The following is a 20912-nucleotide window of genomic DNA, read 5'->3' on the forward strand; positions in this document are numbered from 1 at the left end:
GTAGACGAACCATGAGAGACGATGGACTCTGAAAAACAAACAGGGTTCTAGAGGGGAGGGGGGTGGGAGGATGGGTTAGCCTGGTGGTGGGTATTGAGGAGGGCACATTCTGCATGGAGCACTGGGTGTTATGCACAAACAATGAATCATGGAACACTTCATCTAAAATTAATGATGTAATGTATGGGGATTAACATAATTTAAAAATTTTTAAAAATTTAAAAAAAAACATTTTTAAGTACAGACTGCAACAATATTACTAGATTTGGGGCTTCGAGGCTTACCTGCTTATTACCCTGACAATGATCAGGAATGAAAGGTAAAACAAAGATCATTTGTATTTTAGGAACAAAAAAATTAAGTGAAATCAGCAATTATTTCAAATTTCCCATGGTTAGAATGTAAAAAACTGGCCCCCTTTCAGAGTCCTCTGCTCCTCCTAGCAGAGAAACTGGGGCTGCAAAGGGGACCTCAGAGCTGGGACATTACGTTCAAACACCAACAAAGGAGCTTCATTTTATAGATGAAGAAACCAAAGCTCAGAAGTATGAAATGACTTAACTATGGTCTGAAAGTCAGTTACTATCAGATCCCAACACAAGTCCAGGTACCTGACTGGGTAAGGTGGCAATGTCTGAATCTAAAGACCAAATGAAGAGCCTGAGGTCAGCCATGTCCCATCATGTCCCCCAGGATTTGATTTAATTCTCACGTGAGGCAGGGGAGATGGTGGAAGTGTGGTATATGGGCCAAAGGAACCCCTACTGACTGAAGTCCAGTCAGCCTGCCTCAAATGCGTCAGCTTGGTATCTGTTACTAGTAATGGGTTGTGATAAACATGAGAACAATCCAGAATTAGATAAAATCCAAAAAGAGAAAAACCACTCCCAGATGAACATAATAACCATACGTGAAGATAAACTACCACATTAGAAGAAAGAATTAAGATGTTTTATGAGGAACATCTGGATGATGAAATTTTATATATCTTAGATAGGAGTGGAGATTTTGATATCAGCAATAAAAAGGACAGTGGATCCAGATTTTCATGGAAAAAGAAGACACGCTAACACTTCTTGCAGGACTTTATCACTGCTTCATACTGGATGAAAAGAATTATGTTCTTATCTTCTGGCTATTTACTGGAGAACCAGTTCGGACCATTTTGATGCTCAAGGAGAGAACATGAAATTTTTGGCATGGGCAGCATAGTGATGCTCTCTAGAAATTAATATGTTATTTGTAAAGGTCCTAAACATAATTGAACAGAAAATTAAACATTACTCTTTGCTTTTTTATTGTACACTCAAAGCTAGGTTATCTTTCCTTTGCAAGACTATTTCATCAGAATATTTTCAAGTGAAAGAAACAATAAAATAGATTTTTATATGAAAGAAATGCAAAAATATGGACAAGTTACATTTGTTTTATTTAGTTAAATCAAGAATAGTTCAGTAGCCCTGTGTTAGTACTTGCATTCAACTTTAACCTAAATTAAAGTTTAATCTCCCAAAATGTAACTACTTAGCATGCTCTACCTGGGCATGATTCTTAGACTTTAAGCCAGATATCAAAAAATGCCATGCCTGCCTTAGAAAAAGGAGTTATAGTAAATAACATAATTAACCAAATATGCTATTTTTCCTCCCAAAATAATATGTTGGGGTATGCTGCACAACGGGGGAAGAACCTCTCTTATTGTGAGGCATATTTTCAGTTGCTTATACAACTTCCTTGTTCAAAATAAAATAACTGTCTTAGTTTTTTAAAAAGAAAGAAAAAGACCAAATGAGGAATATCATCATGTGAAAAGTTAAATGCAGCATTACACTTGCTTTCTATTTCTAATCATTAAGGAAATTAAATACTGTATTTAATTCCTGTAAAGATTTTAAAAATAGTGACAAGATGCTTATTTTTAGTTTAGTGATTGTCTTCTATTTGGCTAATAGGAAATTACTCTAAAGCCAGAGAAGCTATTTTGTTGGGGTTTTTTTCCCTAATTCCTCCAAAACTCAAAATGTAATCTTTTCTTCTGTTGTCTTACTAGTTCTAACTATGGCTATACTTTCTTAAGAATGCCTGGCCCCTCCTACTTAGGAGCATTATAAACATTCTCTATATAGAATTTTATTATTGATATCCATTATCTTATCAGATCCTCATTAACAACTCTGGTGGCTGGTCAGATGTGATTTCATGAAAGAGATCTAGTCAAAGAGAGGTTAAGGTACCTGCTCAACAGTACCCTGACACCAACTGCCTGAAAACAGCCTAGTGCTCTAACGCCCTTTCTATTAGTATAACTTTTCAAGTGTGTTTTTAAAAACAGAACAATTTTTAAACACATGGATTTGAAATCAGAGGGAAGAATGATAATTTTGTGTGTGTGCAGTGGGACAACTTGACAACCCAGTCAGAAGAAAATATTAAGTCAGCATTAATCTTATACCATACAGTAAAATAAATGCCCCATCATTTAAAAACACCAGATATACCAATTACTTAGTCTAAACAGATAAGTATTTATGCAATCGGGGAAGTCAAAAGGTCTCTCCAACATCACATCAAAAGTAGAAATGTCTGATAGAGGGGCACCTGGGACTCAGTCGGTTGAGCATCTGACTCTTGATTTCAGCTCAGGTCATGATCTCAGGGTCATGGGACTGAGCCCTATATTGGGCTCCACACTCAGCGCAGAGTCTGCTTGTCCCTCTCCCTCTGTTCCTCTCCGCTCACGCTCACTCTCTCACTCAAATAAATAAATAAAATCTTTAAAAAAGAAAAAGAGGGCTCCTGGGTGGCTCAGTCGTCAAGCGTCTGCCTTCGGCTCAGGTCATGATCCCAAGGTCCTGGGATCGAGCCCCACATCAGGCTCCCTGCTCAGCGGGAAGCCTGCTTCTCCCTCTCCCACTCCCCCTGCTTGTGTTCCCTCTCTTGCTGTCTCTCTCTCTGTCAAATAAATAAAAACTTAAAAAATAAATAAATAAAATAAAAAGAAATGTCTGATAGATTTGAGTACATGAAAATTTAAAACTTCTCTATCAAAAGACCCTAAATATATAGGCAAAGAAGCTGAAGAAAAATATTTGTACCATACTTGACAAAAAGTTACTATCCTATACATTTACAGTTTTTTAAAAAAATCAAAAAGAAACACACACACCAATAAAAATGGGCAAAGGGCATGACTTGGCAATCCACATAGAAAATATGAATTCTCAAGTATGAGAAAAAAAGAAAAAAAAAACTAGAGAGTAAAATATAGATTAACCATTTTTTACTAACAGATTGACAAATTTTAAAAGATTACAATATCCACAAATTGATTAGATGTGATGAAGCAAGTACTCTCATTTAGAAATATAAACAGTATGTCAGCTTTGGAGAATAACTGCACATGTACTTTGACCCAGCAGTTCTACTTCTAGGATTTCTTCTAAGCAAGTAACAATGATATACAAGATTTAGCTACAAGGATCTTCATTATAAGGTTGTTTAAAATGACTAAAAAGGGGCACCTGGGTGGCTTAGTTGGTTAAGCGTCTGCCTTCGGCTCAGGTCATGATCCCAGCGTTTTGGGATCAAGCCCCGCATCGGGCTCCCGACTCAGTGGGGAATCTGCTTTTCCCTCTCCTTCTGCCCCTCCCCCTGCTAGTGCTCTCTCTCTCTCTCTCTCTTTCAAATAAATGAAATCTAAAAAATAAAATAAAATAAAAATGACTCACAAAACAATCTCTAAATGTTCATCTGAGGAACATAGAATCTTGGTGAAGCCATCCAACAGAATTCTATACAAACACATACATATACATATATGTACATATGTGTGTATGATTACTGGAAGATGGAATGATATTCATAATGCACTAATAAATGAAAGGTTATAAAATATCATGCAGTATATGATGACCACTTACAATGAGGATACACACATAAAATTGAGAAGATATTCATTAAAATATTAACAACGGTTATGACATTCCAAGTGTTTATTTTCTCTTAATTCTAAATCTTCAATAAACAACTTTTACAAAAGCAATGAACATAACCCCTTAAAAAAATAAATAACTTCTAAGGAAGGGAGACAGTAGTCAATATTTTATGTGCAGAGCAAATGACTATCCCCCCAGACACACAATACACCCAACCATTCCATCCTCACATCCCAAGACAGGGACAAGAACAGATAAGGATGGACAGAATGCCTAGTCTCACACCCCACGATAGCCCTGTGCCCTAGTATCTGGCTTGGAAAACACTGGATTTGAACAGCCCAGGGCCACGTAGGAAAAATGGGAAGGGATCTCTTCACTTGTACAATACTCTCCACATTAACAAGATGGCAGCTCAAAAAAGGTATGGAGGGAAGGGTAAGAACTATCTGCAATGCAAACATAAAAATAAAAATAAATGCATGCCAATGTATGCAAAATAGTATGGAGAGCATGCAAAACCCCGTGGAAAGCAATTTACCATATTAATACAAATTATAAATACATTTATCTTTTAATCCAACAATACCATCTGGGAATTTGTCCAACCTTGTACATATGAAGAAGCACTGTTTGCAATAGCAAAAAAAAATGGAGAAAAAAAAAATGTCCATGAATATGGGGACTGGTTAAGTAAACATCATACATTCACAGTGGAAAATGCTGAGGCTCTAATACATATATACATACATACATACACACACACACTTGCATGCATGCATATAAATAAGGAAATACTCTATGTCCTAATTAGGAAAGTGAGGAGGATATACTGTAAAATGAAAAAAGCAAAATGCAGAGGAGTATAGAGTATGCTACCCTTTGTACAAAAACAGAGAAGAAAAATATGTACTTGTATTAATTGTATCTGCACACAAGAAATTAATAAAAGCAGGATACTTAAGTAGGCAGAGAAGGAGGCTGACAGGGACAAAGACGGGAGCAAGCCTTTTCAATTTGTACCTTGTTATACTGGTTGGCTTTGAGAACCATGTAAACATAGCACCCATGCCAAACAAAATATCAACACTACCACCAATAACAATAACAACAATAATAATAATAGTGTTTAAAAGGCTTGCCAAGAAAGCCTGGGTAAGAGGGAGGTTTGCCATCCACAGAGTGAGGATCCCTGGAGCTAAGTAATCTGTCACACAGGGATTCTCTTCTACTTCCCTGGAAGGAGAGAGGAAACCATTTACACACCACCTACACAGGCTATGTTTTCTGAATATGCCATCTCATTTAATATTCAAATTAACCCTCGTAGGTACAACCAGGTTCATTTCTGCAAACAAGCAAATGGTGGTAAATAAGTACGTGGCAAGGCATTAGGTAACTTGCCCAAAGTCACAGGGCTATGACTGGAATTCATGCTCTTACCTGCTGAAACTCTCAAAGGAAAATATTTAAGTCTCAGTAAAAATAAAAATCCTCAAATCAGCCATTCACCCATAACCATACTTCCTTCTACAGTGTTTCCTCTAATATTCTGCTTTCTAGGTTTTGAGAATAAGTGTTTGGTAAATAAAGCAAACATTCTACACTAACAAAAGGATGGTCTACATTTTCCACTTACCGAGCACCAAAAAAGTTAATTACAGATAATGTCATCAGATGCATTTTTCCTTCATTGGGGATGAACTATGGAAATGCGTGCAAAATCTCCAAATAATGAACCTCGGAGGAACCATAGATCATCTTTTTGCAGTATGATCAAAATAATGCTTACCACGGAGAGAGGGAGGAAAGAAATAACAACTAACAGCTACTGGGCACTTATATATACTGGTCAGCATTCTAAGTGTTTAAATTTAAGGACTCACTTAATTCTCAAAGCAACCCTATGAAGTAGGTACTATTATTATCTTAGTTTTCCAGATGAGTAAACTGAGACAGAAAAGTTAAATAACTTGCCCACAGAGACTGTCCTAACTCTACTGCCCACACTATTCCCCACCACATAATACTCTCCCCATACAGCATTTCCAGTCTGCCACTGCAGATGAACCCGAGGACAGCCTTCTCTAGCAAATCAGTGAATGATTTATAATCCTATCTATTTAATTGTCTATGTTCTCTTATTCCAAGAGAAGGAGGCTTCAACTGACTGCCAAATGGATCGATGAGATTAAAAAAAAAGGTTTATGAGCCCTGATTTCAGAGGTTTGGGCTGAAGTCCAAGCCAGAAATAAAACGGAAAGGCAAGGAGAGAGGAGAGCTGCGCTTCTTACTCGAGCCCCTATCAGTAAGTGTTAAGAGAAGGATAAACTAAGCCACACGCCAATTCCCAAACTTACCCTGATTGTGAAATCCTTTATTCATAGGACACCTTCAGAACATACTCAGGGAAGCACTGGACTAAAAGGATGTTTAAAAGTTAAAAACTGGTCAAGCTTGGTGACTAACAGTCCATGAGAGAGGAGTCAAAAAAGCCCCAGGATCGGGCTTAGGTGACCAGTGAAGGTGATAGGAGAGAGAGGTTAAGATAAATGACAGTTTCTAAAGGAAAAGATGAACTTAGTTTTGGTCCTGTTTGAGTCTGAGTTGTCTAAAAACTGCCAGGTCACAAATCAATTGAAACCAGGGTCTCAAAGAGATATTTGTACTTCCAAGTTCATAGCATTATTTGCAACAGCCAAAAGGTGTAAGGCAACCCAAGTGTCCGTCGACAGATGAATGGATAAATAAAATGTGGTAGATACATTCAATGGAATACTAATTCAGTTTTGTTTTGTTTTTAAAGATTTTTATTAATTTATTTAACAGAGATAGAGAGCACAAGTAGGCAGAGCGGCAGACAGAGGGAGAGGGAGAAGCAGGCTCTCTGCCGAGCAGGGAGCCCATGCGGGGCTCGATCCCAGGACCCTGGGATCATGACCCGAGCCGAAGGCAGCCGCTCAACCGACTGAGCCACCCAGGCGCCCCAATACTAATTCAGTTTTAAAAAGGAAGGAAATTCTGACACATGCTACAACATGGATGAATCTTGAGGACATTATGCTGAGTGAAATAAGTCAATTACAAATGGGTAAATACTGTATTGAAGGAGTTCCAGGCAGGCCGCCCTAAAATGTACCACTCTGGCATATTGATTATTTTGAATTAAAGTTACTTAAGAAATGGCCAGTACAAGAAGGACACTCTGACCCTCCTCTGTCCCCCTGGCAACAGGAAATAAATTCCCCATCTGAAGGGTACACCCCCCTTTGCACCTACAGGACAGAAAGCATCCTTACTGCTAAAAATAGGAAATTCAGGGTGGAGAAGGCTATAGAAACGTAACTTGTTACTTCTTCATTAATTTGCTACCCCAAGCCCAGACTTTTTGTCTTGCCAATTCTTCACAAATGTATTGTTTAAGGTATAAAAAGCTGCCTGCTTTGGTCACTTCTTTGAGTCTTATATTTTTATGAGCTCCCATATGTATAAAATTAAATTTGTTTTTCTCCTATTGATCTAGCTGATGTCAATTTAATTATTAGACCAGCCGAAGAACTGGTCTACAAGAAAGGAAAAATTTTCCACCTCTACAGTAGGATTCTACTCACATGAGGTACCCAGAGTATCACATTCATAGAGACAGAAAGTAGAATGGTGGTGGCCAGGGGCTGGAAGAAGGGGAGAATGGGGGGGAGGGGTGTACATTTAATTGGGAATGTATTTTCCGTTTTGCAAGATGAAGAGAGTTCTGGAGACAAGCTGCACAATAATGTGAATGTACCTGACACTACTGAACTGTAACTTAAAAATGGCTAAGATGATAAAATTTTATGTTGTGTATTTCACCATAATTAAAAACAAATTTTTTTTTTAACTGCCAGTTCAGGATGTTATGGTAGACATTATCTGTCTAGAAACCTCTCATCCCATTTGGTTCTGTTAAGACTACAGTTCAGTGTCCTGCCTGACCCCCCTCCATGACCCAGGCCTGACCAACCACTATTTGCCTCTGGGATCAAAGGGTGACTCAAGAGACCTTCAAGGAGATCTGATGAATGGAAGCTGACAGAATATCATCTTGAGGCAGCCAGTTGTTCTCTTTCAAGCTACCTGGAGAAAACTTACTGTGGCAAGAAATGAGACCAATGAGAGAAACAGAAACAGGACTCCTAATGAAGAGATCATACCTTGATATCACTGAAGTTCACGGATTCTCCCCCCTCCTCCTCTTAAGAGGTTCTCGGTACATGGGCCAATAAACCCCAATATCTTGTTTTTTTGTTTAAGTCACCAGGAGAGAAGACAGAAATCCAAAAAGAAAAGCAATCACGCTGAGCTATAGGTCCTTGAATAAGAATTTTCTCTCCATAGCTCATTTTGGAATTTTATCTGCAGTATCACATACCTTTAGTAGAACAGTAGTACACAATTCCAGGATTTTGTGAGTACAATTTCAAATTTAACATAATCTTTCCAGTTGGTAAATATATCACTATGTTAGGCCAGAATGCTATTACATTTATGAAGAAAAACATAATTTAAAAAAAATCATTAAATCTACACTAGATTATATACAGGTGAAACACACAAAGCATAAAAGGCTTATATAGAAATAGACGAATTTAGAAGTATAAATGTTTCTAAATTACTTGAGGTATAGCATAGAAAAGAGTGCCGATATTATGACCTGAAACGGAGGCTTTTGATGGAACAACTAACACTGATATCAAAGAACAGGAAGATAATACACAGATAAGATCTCTCATCTGTGCTTAAAGAACTTAACCCTTTACCAAGTCTTCAACTCAATGCTCCATTAACTACAGGTTCCCTTGGTTTGGTTTTCACTAATTATTAACACAGTTTAATTTTATCAAATACAAATCTAATAAAAAATGATAAAACTGCCTAGATAATGGCTCTCTTATATGAACCAGGAGGCATGGAGAAAGGAGCAAATAAAGAGAAAAATTAATATGGCGAGCATGGTGCTAGCTCGGCAGACTTTGTCTGACTTAAGCAAAGAGGCTATCTAAAAAGCTGTCATGCTGGGAGTTAATATCAAACCAGTTTCCCATGTAGAATCTGAAAGGCCTATAGCACAAGGCTGCACAGAGGTGCCTGAAGCAAAGATCTTGAAAGTGTACTATGCTCCCCAGGGAATGCAGTTAAAAGCTTGTTGTCACAAGTCTCTGCAGAAATAAACTAGCCTTGCTGATTTCACTGAAGCCGACCTGACCAATAAAATAACTTCAGAACACTGAGAATACTATCCATGTGAGATCTTTATAACCACTAATCAGTAAAAGATCCATTCTCTGAAATTGCTTTTGGGTATCCATCTTTGTCATGAAAGATTAGCAGCCAGTAGTTTAATCATGGGGGGTGGCAGCGGGGAGAAGACCCTATTTTACTTGGAAGAGTTTTCAAGATTTACCACAACACACCTGGTAAACACAAAATGATAAAGCCTCTCTCTTCCACAAGATTATCTTACAGCTATTTAAGGTGGCTTCCACCTCACACCTTCAAAGTAAATCTTGGAATCTGGCAGCCCAAAATGCTTACGGTACTATGGGGGAAATCTAACCGTTAGAAACACTGCTCGGGCATCCAAAGTCCCCAGAACCATATATTCAAAGAACCTACAGAACTCGCTGTTCTAGAACACCCAACTGGGCAGATGTAAGATGTTTCCATTAGACTACAGCATATGCTTTTTAAATCATGGCATAAATAAGTATCCAAAATCTTAAAATGTGAAAAAAAATTCAGAAAACAGTGTCATTTGCAGTCTCCCAAGGAAATAATCAGAAAATTACACAAAAATGGAGGCACAAAGATGTTTTCAACAGGATTATTTACAGTAGGAAAAACAATGTATGTTCTTCTTTAGAGGGTTAAATAAATGAACTTTCATTCATCCATACTATGAAAAACTATATACTGTAAAAAGTGATGTCACTCCAACCAAAATTTATTACCACATGGGGATAAAACTGTGAGGAATCACTTGGTTAAAAAAAAAAAACCAGATTACAAAACAGCATTATGTTTTATGATCTCCTTGAAATTTTTTTAATTTATAGGTCCATTATTCATGAAACAAACTCTGAAATCATAAACACTAAAATATTAACATAAATGTTTATCTGAGTGATAGGTCTTGGAATTTTTATTTCTTAATTTTTCTAAAATTCAAGTACAGTATTTAACTTTTTTAAAATGCTAAATAAAATTTTTAAAGAAGAATCCAGGAGCCACAGCAAGTTTCAAATGATTGCCTTGGAAGCGCCAATATTAGGCTTACATCCTTGACTTCTCTGAAAGTAAATAAAAGAATGGCTAAAAGTATTCTGTATGAAACTATACTTGTTGGACATAGACTGGATAAATTATCTGAAATGCCAAAACAACTCTTTAGAGAAACAACTAAAAATCCAAGTGCCTAGTGTCTACAGAAACTAAACATAATATGGATCAGTAAAGACTCCACAGAATATATATCCTTCTTGTATAAAATCAAATGGTTACAATTATTTTGAATTTGTAGGCTGTAGCTTTTTAATGACTTAAGAAAAAGTTCAGAAGAGGTTTAAAAATTTTTCTCTCCTCAGAGGGCCAGGTCAAGGTGAGCAGACGATCTTACTTTTTGAGGCACCAGGTTTCAGCCATAAATACCTTGACTCAATTATTTCCTGAGGCTTCACTCCCACAGTAAAAATATGGTGAGAGCTGGCCTCACGGCAAGAACAAGACAAGGACAGGTCATTCTGACCCAGTTATGTGATCAAGGCCTTGACTGTGACCAGAAGGCAGCAGGCATACAGACCAAGCCTCTAGGAGTCTCTGTGGAGCCAGGTGGCAACAGAGGAGCCAGTGAGCTGCTGGAGGTTAGCAGAATGCAACAGCCGGGAGGCATTGCAGGCTGTGCTGTCCCCTCAGACCAGTCAAGAACAGTCAAGTGCAGCCCTGGGGCCCAGTGGGAGAATCCAGGGCGTGGGTCTAGCTCACAATCACTTCACCTCTCTGAATCTTAGCTGCCTTAAGTCTCAAATGAAAGTTATACAGGAGAGCTCCTTTTTATCTGTATTGAGCTCTCAACACTTTGTTTTTTGCTGTTCTAATATTAGCCGTTACCTCCATTAAGGTCTAATAGGCTGGGGTGCTTTGTAAAGTGTCTTTTCTTCTCATAAAAGGAACAACATAAAAAAGAAATGCCAGTCAAAATATCAAATAGGCCTTTCACAACACAAACTCATAGTCAGCATCTTATGATTAGCATTTATGTGTTCAATAATACTTACTGACCATCTGCTTGACAGCAGGCACAGGGCTGAACTAGGACTAAAGGATAATCAAGAGGGACTTGGTCCCTAACATCTGGAACTTCCAGTGAGGCAAGAGCCAAAGAGAGCAGCTTTACCTCTCTTCTCCCACAAGACACTGCCCTTTACAATGTCCAATGTCCAATGGGTGGATCCTACAGGATCCCAATTTCTCTTAAATAATCTCTAAATCTTCTACCCACAAATGTATCTTAAACTTCTCACAACTATTTCAACAAATGGGCATTTAGTTTCCTAAATTCTACATGTAAATACCTTCTGTATAATTTTATCACTCAATCACAAATCCAGCATGAGGCTGTATTTTTTTTTTTTTAAGTACGTTCCATGCTCTGCATGGAGTCCAATGCGGGGCTTGACCTCATGACCCTGAGATCGAGACCTGAGCTGAGATCAAGAGTCGGACGCTTAACCGACTGTGCCACCCACGTGCCCCGAGGTTGTATTTTTAAAAATACCCTAAAATGGTGGCCCACAGAGGTCTTGGGCAAGTCATGTGAATGCTCTGATCCTTAGTCTTCTGTTATAAAACTGGGGAAGTATCCCTGGGTGATTCCTATTTCTTCCAACTCTTACAATTATTATAAGATTTTCTGGTCATTATGTGCTGCAAACCTTTAAACAACACCAACTAGAAAATGTCTATAAACTTAGAACCCAATATGCTGGGATTCATGGCAGACCTGTCTCCATGATTCCTTAAAACCATTAGATATATCACTTCTAACCTGAGAAAAGTAAACAAGACTCCAAGCCAAGAAAGAACTTGTTTGACTGCTTTCCTTGCCTCCCAATTATCAAAGCAATATTCTCTTAAGTGTCTGGCTCCCAAATACCTTTAAATGTCTCAATTCAGCCTAGCATAAGCAGTATTTTCATCTGATTGCTAACTGTGTGGCAATATTCCTCTTTCAATGTTGCCTGACCCTTACTGCATTGACTTTTTTTTATTGAACCATATCGAGCATACAGAAGTATAAAAAAACATTGATTTTTTTTTTAAGAGGACTAAATAGGTCTCTTAATAGGGTTCCTAGTATGTGCCAAACACAATGGTGGTGGTTGGGAATACAAAGGTCAGCCACAGATGAGAACAGACAGCTAAACAAGTAAGTGCAATAATGTGTGTAAATTCCAGAATGTGCCTAGTTCAGGAGTGACATATAAGCCTTTCACGTTTATCAAGGCAGGTAACACACTCAAACAAATACACTGGTACTCTCTGGTTTATGAAAGGTTTTGCCTTTTTAAAATTCATTCCCAGTTGGGTGTCTGAAATTTAAAGCACATTCTCCCCCAACACACACTGCTATAAATGTGATTAGGTTTCCAAGCCAACATACAAAAGACCAATTTAATACATAAAGTATATGAAACAACATACATCTGCCCTGCAAAGAGAGCACAAAACATTAGTGCAGCCAAAGAGAACTGTGAGTGATCCTGTCATCTTGAAAGCTGGAACTTAAGGGTAAGCAGAGTGGAGGTTAATAAGGGGTGCAGATGGAGTGGTAAGGAGGTGCCTGTCAGCTTTAAGGCAACTAATCTCAGGAATTTGGAGACCAAGGGCCAGGTAGACCTCACTTCGATCAAATCCAGGTTCCTCCACTTAAAAACTGGTGCCTTTAAACATGTTACTCAGTCATTCTTAGCCTCAGTGTACCAATCTGAATGTCCGGCACAGAGTAAGCATTCAATACACAATAAAGTAGGTTTATACATTTTTTTATTTGCTTGAGGCTATATAGCTTTCATCTTCTTTGGCTTTAAAGTACCTTTAACACATAGCTGGGTTTATCATTCATTGTCAGAAAATGTTCAGTTTCCACATGAAACAAAACCAGACTGGGGCGCCTGGGTGGCTCAGTTGGTTAAGCGACTGCCTTTGGCTCAGGTCATGATCCTGGGGTCCTGAGATGGAGCCCCGCATCAGGCTCCCTGCTCAGCGGGGAGTCTACTTCTCCCTCTGACCCTCCCCCATCTCATGCTCTTGCTCTCTCTCAAACAAATAAGTTCTTTAAAAAAACAGATTTTTTAAGTGTCTAGACAAGAAATGTACAAGGAAGAGGACTGCTGAGAGCATATGAGAAAAGGACAGCCTGAATTAAAATGAAGTCACTAAGAAGGGACGGAAGATAGGGGGAAAAGACAGATTTGTAATATACAGGACGTATCAGAATCCTCCTGGTAAAAGAAGATATGAGAGGGAATTCCAAGGAATTTCCAGGGACTTATGGACTGTCTACACAATGAGGGGAAGACAGGAGGGATCATAAATAATAGTGGCAAGCCCTGATGGGGTGCTGGTATACATATACACACATGCGTGCGTGTGCACGTGTGCTCATGTAATCCTCACAACCTAAAAAGTAAATGCAATTATTATCCTCATTTTACAGAGAAGGAAACCAAGACAAAAGAGACTGAAGAACTTGCCCAGGATCACTCAGCTAGTACAATAAAGCAGAATTCAAACCCACAGACTCTAGTTCCAGATTTGGAAGTCTGAGCCACTATGTTATACTGATGCTTTTGTAGCGTTGGGAAGCCAGCCATTTGCATAAGGGGGTTTCCTGCATCAGAAGTTCAAAACTTGAGTAATATCCATCAATAAAGTTCCCACTTAAAAACATCTAAACATTACATAATCATTTACAGATTCCCTGGCAATGAATTTTCCCACTCCCTGGGGTGGGAGTGGGTAACTAACATTTATTGAATGCTGCTGAATCTTGCTGAATCCCAGGCACCATCTGAAGGTATTCCATATATTTTACCTCATTTAACCCTCACAAACCACCTCTGCAATAGGCACTATTAAATCCATCTTACAGCTGAGAAAAACTGAGGACCAATTATGAGCCCAAAGTCACAGAGCCAGCAAGCGGCAGAGGACAGCCTCAGACCCAGTTCTTCCTGGTTCCAAGTCCAGGCTGCTTTTCACAACACATCTGGTATACTCAGATCCAAACACTGTAAACATGGGACATGTTATCTAATAACCAGGTAATAAAAAGTAACAGTAAACCACATTTGATTTATACTGTCAAAAATATTTCACAAGTACTGAACTGTTTAGGACAGCTAAATGAACCCAGTCACCTGTTTTACCCCTTTTCCCCCACAAAAACCAATCCTTTCAGATCCTCTTCATTACCTAGCCATCTAACAATACCAAATACAACAATACAGGTGCACGAGGCACTTCTCTGAGAACCAAAATTGCTTCAGAAGCATTACGCTGTAAAACAGGATAGAAACAAGTTCCATAGATTTAAATGCCAAAGTCAGAAAAAACAAAAACAAAAAACTAACAAAAACAAAACAAAGAGGCAAGAGACAAGACAGTAAAAAGGGTTCTTTAAGAGAAGGGTTTTCCAGTTACACCTCAGTAAAGCTGGGGGTATCGGAGAAAGAGTAGATAGGACGTTTGTTTTTAATGCAAGAGAGCTTCAAATTTGAATTTCAGGTCTGCCATTTATTAGCTTTGTTTGCTCATCTGGAAAATGATGCCGTTAAGATCCAACTCTCTGGCTGTTAAAAGATTAAATACCAAACGCAGAGCACGTATAACAGCTGACACATAAAAGTTTACTAATCTTGAGTCTCATCCTCTTGCTCCCTCTCCTTCCTATTTGCAAAGATGTGCTACACACCACAAACCTGGGAGACATAACCTGCCCCCAAGCTACCATCTTGGTGTCACCTCAGGATGGGTAAACTAAGGGGCTAGTATTATTTATATTCCTATCGCCAAAAAAGTTGAGGCTACCAATATAAATATAAAAGACACATACAACAGAACCATTCATTAAAGCAAGGACGTAATACATGTGACATGTGATCTGGTGGGAGACTGAGGCAGAGAGACTATTGTAAAAAAATGGATAGCAACCTAAAACAAGCAAATAACTTGGCCCTGAACTTTCCGGCAAGGAAATGTTACAAATTAAAAAGCACTCTCTTCTCTTTTTTATAAAAGGAAACATATCAATTCCTGAAGAGGAACATCAGTAATTTGCCTCAATTTATTTATCTAAGGAATTGACAGGACCAAGAATACAACAAAAGTCTTCCAAAATACCGGTTCTTTCACGAAACTATACCTCTTTATATAAGACTCAAGGATTTAATCTGAACAAATTTCCATCAGCAAAACATTCCCATTTACAATGTCTACAAATTGTATATATCTACACAGGACTTAGCATTTACTCAATAAAGACCCAAGTGCCTACAGTGAAAGGCGGTATGATAGTGAATGAGACCATTCCTGGCCTCAAGGACCTTGGGACGGGACAGTGGGAGCCAGTTTACGAAAGAATTGAGGCATAAGGCAGAACACGATGCCCTAGAAAAGAGGACTGCATATCACCGGAGCACTACACGTATATGTACCTCTTGTTGGGCAGGAGGGGTAGGGATCAGGGACCTTTGAAAGAGCCTTGAAAGGTACAGAATTTTGGCAGATGGAGAGCACAAGCCATGGCAAAGTGCATTAGAAAAGAAGAATGCAAAAAAAACAGAAGAGATGTTTAAGGCCTGAATGCAAAACAGTAAATCATCTAATTTGGCACAATGCAGAAGGGGAGAAATGGGAGAAGCAGCTGAAAAGTTGAGGTCTTACCATGAGGAGCCCTGAATGCCACACTAAGGTGGAGTTCAGATTGTTTTCCGTACGCAATAGGGACTGACGAAGGCTTATGGTCAGGACAGTTCTATGACCTGAATCCAGCTGCAGAATGATTCAATGTGTGTGTGGAGGACAGACTGGAGGCAAAGGGCTGGAGGCAGGGAGAGCACGTTAGAGATCGCTGGGATCACTCTGGTAGAAGAAAGCTCGGTCAGAGGCAGGGAGTGGTGAGCAGGCAAAGGTGCAGATACTGGGACGAAGCACTGAGAGCGCTGGGCAGACTACAGGGGTGGGATCTGCGGGGTGGGGAGAAACGAAAGGGGACAAGTCAAGATGAGTCTAAGGCAGGGGTTGGCAAACTTTGGCCCATGCACCAAATCTGGCCTATCTTCTATTCTGTACAGCTAAGAAGCTGTACAACTTTTCACATTTTTAAGTGGCTGGGGAAAAAAGTAATATTTTGGGACAAGTGAAAAATCAAATTTCAGGGTCCATACATAAAATTTTATTGGAACACAGCCACATTCATTGGTTTATATATTGTCTACATTTGCTTTAGATCTACAAAAGAATTGTGTAGTTATGACAGAGGCGGCCTGGCCCTCAACGCTGAAAATATTTACTATCTTTTCCTTCACGGAAAGTTTTCTGACCACTCATCTAAGAGGTTTTGAGGGTGGTGAACAGAGATGGTATTAAGAGGAACAGAGAAATCTTCCACTGGTATGGTGGGGTCAGAAAGAGAGATACCAATTTTGAAGCAGTTAAACGGGAGGTATCAACAAGAAAGCCAGGTAAGGGAGCCCAGCAGGAAATGGAAAGACCATCCCCCCATGGGGCCTGGGCATCTGCCACTCCCCCTGCCTGGTACACTCTTCCTCCAGATCACCACATTGCCTGGCTCCTACTCATTATTCAGGCCTGAACTCCAATGTCACTGTCCCAGAGGAAGCCCCTCTCCCAGCCACTTAGGCATTCTCTCCCCATTACCTTATTTTCTTTATTGCACTTACCACCACCCCAAATTAATCTTTTTTATGGACAGGTGTAACATCTTAAAAGGCTGGCTCTTTAAGGAGAGGCCTTGCCTCTTGTTTCCTAAAGTATCCCCAGTACCTTGAATCATGCCTAAAGCTGCTCGACAACTGGAGTTCAAGTGAAAGCAAGTCATCTGCACAGTTTTAGGAACAAAATGAGACTTACCATTTGCAGCAGCTTAGGGAAAAGTCTTCATTAGGGGAAAGGGAGAGATGAGAGGTGGAGAAGAGAGCAAGACACAGAAAGGAAGAAGAGAGGTACTGTGTTTCAGAAGCCAGACAGCAGTGGGGCTGTGGGGCATCTTTCAGGAAGGGGGTGTTTAACAGCATCAAATGTTTTAGATAACAAGAGCAGAAAAAAGGTGTCAAAGTGTGACAGCAAGAAGGTCACCGATGACCTCAAAGAAGGCTCAAGAGTGTGGAGGTGGCAATCAGGCTGCAAAGAATTAAAGAATGAGTGAGTGGGAGGAAGTGAAGGCTTTCAAGGGATTAGGCAGAGAGTGGGCAGAGAGGAGAGGTGCTCCCAGGGGCAGTAGCAGGGCCGGGGGGGGGGGGGTCCTTCTTTTTTGTTTTCAAGTCGCGTCATGTCACTGCCCTGTTTTAAAGCCTTCAATTTCCCCTTTTATATTATAAGGCCCAAAGTAATATGGCCCATAAGGCCCTACCTGATCAGTTTCCTGCCTGCCTCCCCAGCCTGCATCTTTGTCCTCTGCTCCAGCCGCAGTGTTGGTTCCACCCCAGGTCCTTTACACATGCTATTTCCTTTTGCTGGAAAAACCTCATCTTCCTCTTAGCCTGGCTAACTCTCACCCTTCAGATTTCAATGTTTAAAAATATATATACCACAGAGACCCCCCTCTTCATTCTGCCTCCAGCCTCTATAGCAAACTAAGACATCTCTCTTGGCACTTAGCATAATTATAACAAATAGCTTTATAATTGTTGGATTATTGTGTTTTCCACTAGTAAGGAAGCTTCCTGAGGGTAGGAATCAGGTCTTGCTCTCACATAATACATAATTTACAAGTAATTGTTAAATAAAGGAATAAACATGAAAACCTGAAAGCATTTTTATCTCAGCCAGTTTGTGCATCTCTAGTAGCCTACTTCCTAAATCCACATCAAGTGGGCTTACAATTTACATTCCAGCCAGTTGGCTTTCTCTGACCTCCCCCTCCCACTTTTAACCAACCTGAGTGAATAGTCATTCTAAGCAAGTAAAATGATGGGATTCTTTGGAGATACCACCATATATCAAATGATTTTTCCAATGAGAAAACTAATATATGGTTATAAGCAGACCTACCTAGTTTTACAGAGTGGCTTTAACCGAAAAAAACAAAAACAAAAAACCAACCAGAATATTAAATCTAGGCATTATGCATCTAACTTCTTTAAGTCTGTTTTGTGAATCAGCCCTAAAATGGGTTTGCAGGTGTATGGTAAAAGATCCACTGCATCTCTTTATTATATAAATCACACCTGTCTGCCTCCCTGTGCAATCTTGTTTCGTAACAGAATTTTTTACTGGGAAAATATACATTTGGCAGATTGTTTTCTCCTTATTTTTTTACTTTGTCTTTTCTCTTACCATAAATAAAAGATTTTCAATTCTACTAACTGAAAAAAATCGCTATGAATTACAGCCTTGCTACAGCTTGAGCAAATTAACTGTGCAAACAAGTCTGCAGACATAATTGTGCTTAATTGAATGAACGGTTGTCAGTTCTAATAGCTGTAAGCCCTTTAAATCACTATTAAAAACAAGAGTTGCATTAATTACAAATTGTTCTTACCTATTTCTGCCTTATATATACATTCAAACTTGTCTTACCCAATATACCTGGAAATGATGAACCTAAATTTATTTTTTAAATACCTACAGGTCAACCTATTCATCATTTGAGCTGGGCTTCCCTTCCACAAATACAAAGTAGGGAGTTTTACTGTCTTTATCCTTCTCAAATGGGAAGACAAGGAAAAGATACAGCTAACTTCTGTGCTATCAAAGAACATGGGATGAAAAGATCAAACTCTTCCCACCACCTGGCAACTGTTGTTCTTGAGAATATAAATGCAACATAAACATTACTGAGAAGGAACTAAAGGCATATTTAAAATATGATTAGGAGCAAGGGCCAACTTTTTGTATAATTTATATTTTGGGTAAACCTTGCTTTTGGAAAGCACATATATAGAAATAGAAACTGATAAAACAGCATTCAGGAGAAACTGAATATATATTTTAGAGTTCCTTTAAACTCTTATAATTGCTTAAACAGCAAAACTCCCTAACACATCATCTGACTTATAAGATTTTTAACGTCCACACAACTCTGAAGACACCATTTTACAAACGGGTATGCCTGTGTTTCTGCCACTTCCTAAGTAAACTGAATCAGTGAGAGCAACACAGAACCTTTATATTGACTTTCCCAGAAAGTCTAATACATTCCTACCAAATTATATACTTTGCATGACCTTTAAAGTTAAATTAAAGGCACCTTTCTCATTTTTCCTTAAAAATACAGCAGAACCTAATGTATTATCACCTTTGATGCTGTCTACATAATAAACTCCTCTAGATTTGAGAGACTGCTTACTTTAAGTGCCTAAACTTCTTTGATTTAACCATTTCTAATTGAAGCCTTTCTAACATAGAATATACCAGCTACTCTGTTCTGCATTTAATGGGTCACACTTCCCTACCATCGTAAATCATTCTGAATACAATTCGAGCTCCAAAGTATATTCACCAATAAAAAAATAAAGCTAACAAATGTTTAGCTTATACCATGTGCCTGGCACCATTCCAAAACCTTCAGGCATAGTCATTCAATCCTCAAAACAATCTTACAGGTAGGAACCATGTTTACTTTCATTTTATTGATAAGGAAACAAGCTTAAGTTGCCCACATTATCACCGCTAGGATCAAAACAAGCAGCCTGGCTCCTGAGCCATCAAAAACACAGATTATGAAAAACAAGGCTAAAACATAATAACTCGGTTTTCTATCTCGAGGTGTGATAAGTCGACCTGATTTAGTCTTTCCCAGCTGGATTCAAGTTATTCTGGTCTTTTGCGCAGATAGCCACAGCTCTTCCTTCTGGCCTGCAGAGGCAGCCTCCTCCCACAGACCACTCCTAAGTAACTCTTTCCCTGAAGACTTAAAGCACCTCCTGCGAGCAGATTCCTCACCGGCTTCTCATTCTGAAGAAAACCTCTTCTTTGAGCTTGTCCTGTTGCAATCCTGACAGCAGCTTCTTACTCCACCCCCACCCACCACCTGCACCCCTCCCAAAAGCCCAACCCCTAGAGGTGTCCTTTTCTGCCTGAGACAGACCTGTCTCCCCTGCCCTTTCCCCTGCTCCACAACTCAGCCTCTTCTTAATGGCTTCGTCATCATTAGCAACACCAATTACCATCCTGTGTCGTGACGGTGACAACTCCAACTCGCTAGGGTATTTACAACGGCATGTGCCCCTCCACTAAATGGCACCACCCAGACTGTTTCACTTTTTGAGTTATGGTTCTGCTTTTCATTCTGCTTCTCGCTCACTTCCAAGATAAAAATTAACACTGCCTGTCTCAGAGAATGTGCCTTCTTGGAGTCATCCTCTTAATAACTCCTGTCTCTTATGTTTGTAGTTAATCTGCTGACTTGAAAACCAGTTAGACAGACTGTCAACAAACCCTTTATAAATTATCAGCAAGTCAAAGTAGGTTTTCCTCCACTATAAGGAAAGCACATATGGATTCCATGACATCTCTTGTGGCTCGAAATATTTCCTGCCTCCTAGTAGTCTTCTGGATAGTTGATAAGTGGTGGATAAGTAAGAAATATTTTCTGTGATAGGGAGGAGGAAAAGATATCGGTCGATTGAATCTGACCCTTTCAGTGTTTCCAGTTGTTCCATTTGCTAATGATGTTACATGCTTGAGCTCAAGAACTAT

The 20912-nt window shown here is 39.2% G+C and overlaps 1 protein-coding gene and 1 pseudogene across 2 annotated transcripts in view; one reads left to right on the top strand and one right to left on the bottom strand.

The window, feature by feature from the left end:
• Positions 1-20912, bottom strand: part of JAK1 (Janus kinase 1) — a 120167-nt gene that overhangs the window by 93894 nt on the left and 5361 nt on the right. Inside the window, exon 1 of one of the 2 annotated variants that reach the window (XM_081818557.1) lies at positions 15915-16124. The exons of the other annotated variant lie outside the window; for it this stretch is intronic. The gene's annotated coding sequence lies outside the window, so the exon portion shown is untranslated. Of the gene's footprint in view, positions 1-15914; positions 16125-20912 lie in introns of those variants that run through there. 2 annotated transcript variants of the gene reach the window in all.
• LOC102750669 (NADH-cytochrome b5 reductase 3-like) overlaps positions 1-20912 on the top strand; it is a 55852-nt pseudogene that overhangs the window by 12630 nt on the left and 22310 nt on the right.

Source organism: Leptonychotes weddellii, chromosome 4, assembly GCF_054177405.1.
Source record: "Leptonychotes weddellii isolate Sample4059 chromosome 4, ASM5417740v2, whole genome shotgun sequence".
Classification (NCBI taxonomy): domain Eukaryota; kingdom Metazoa; phylum Chordata; class Mammalia; order Carnivora; family Phocidae; genus Leptonychotes; species Leptonychotes weddellii.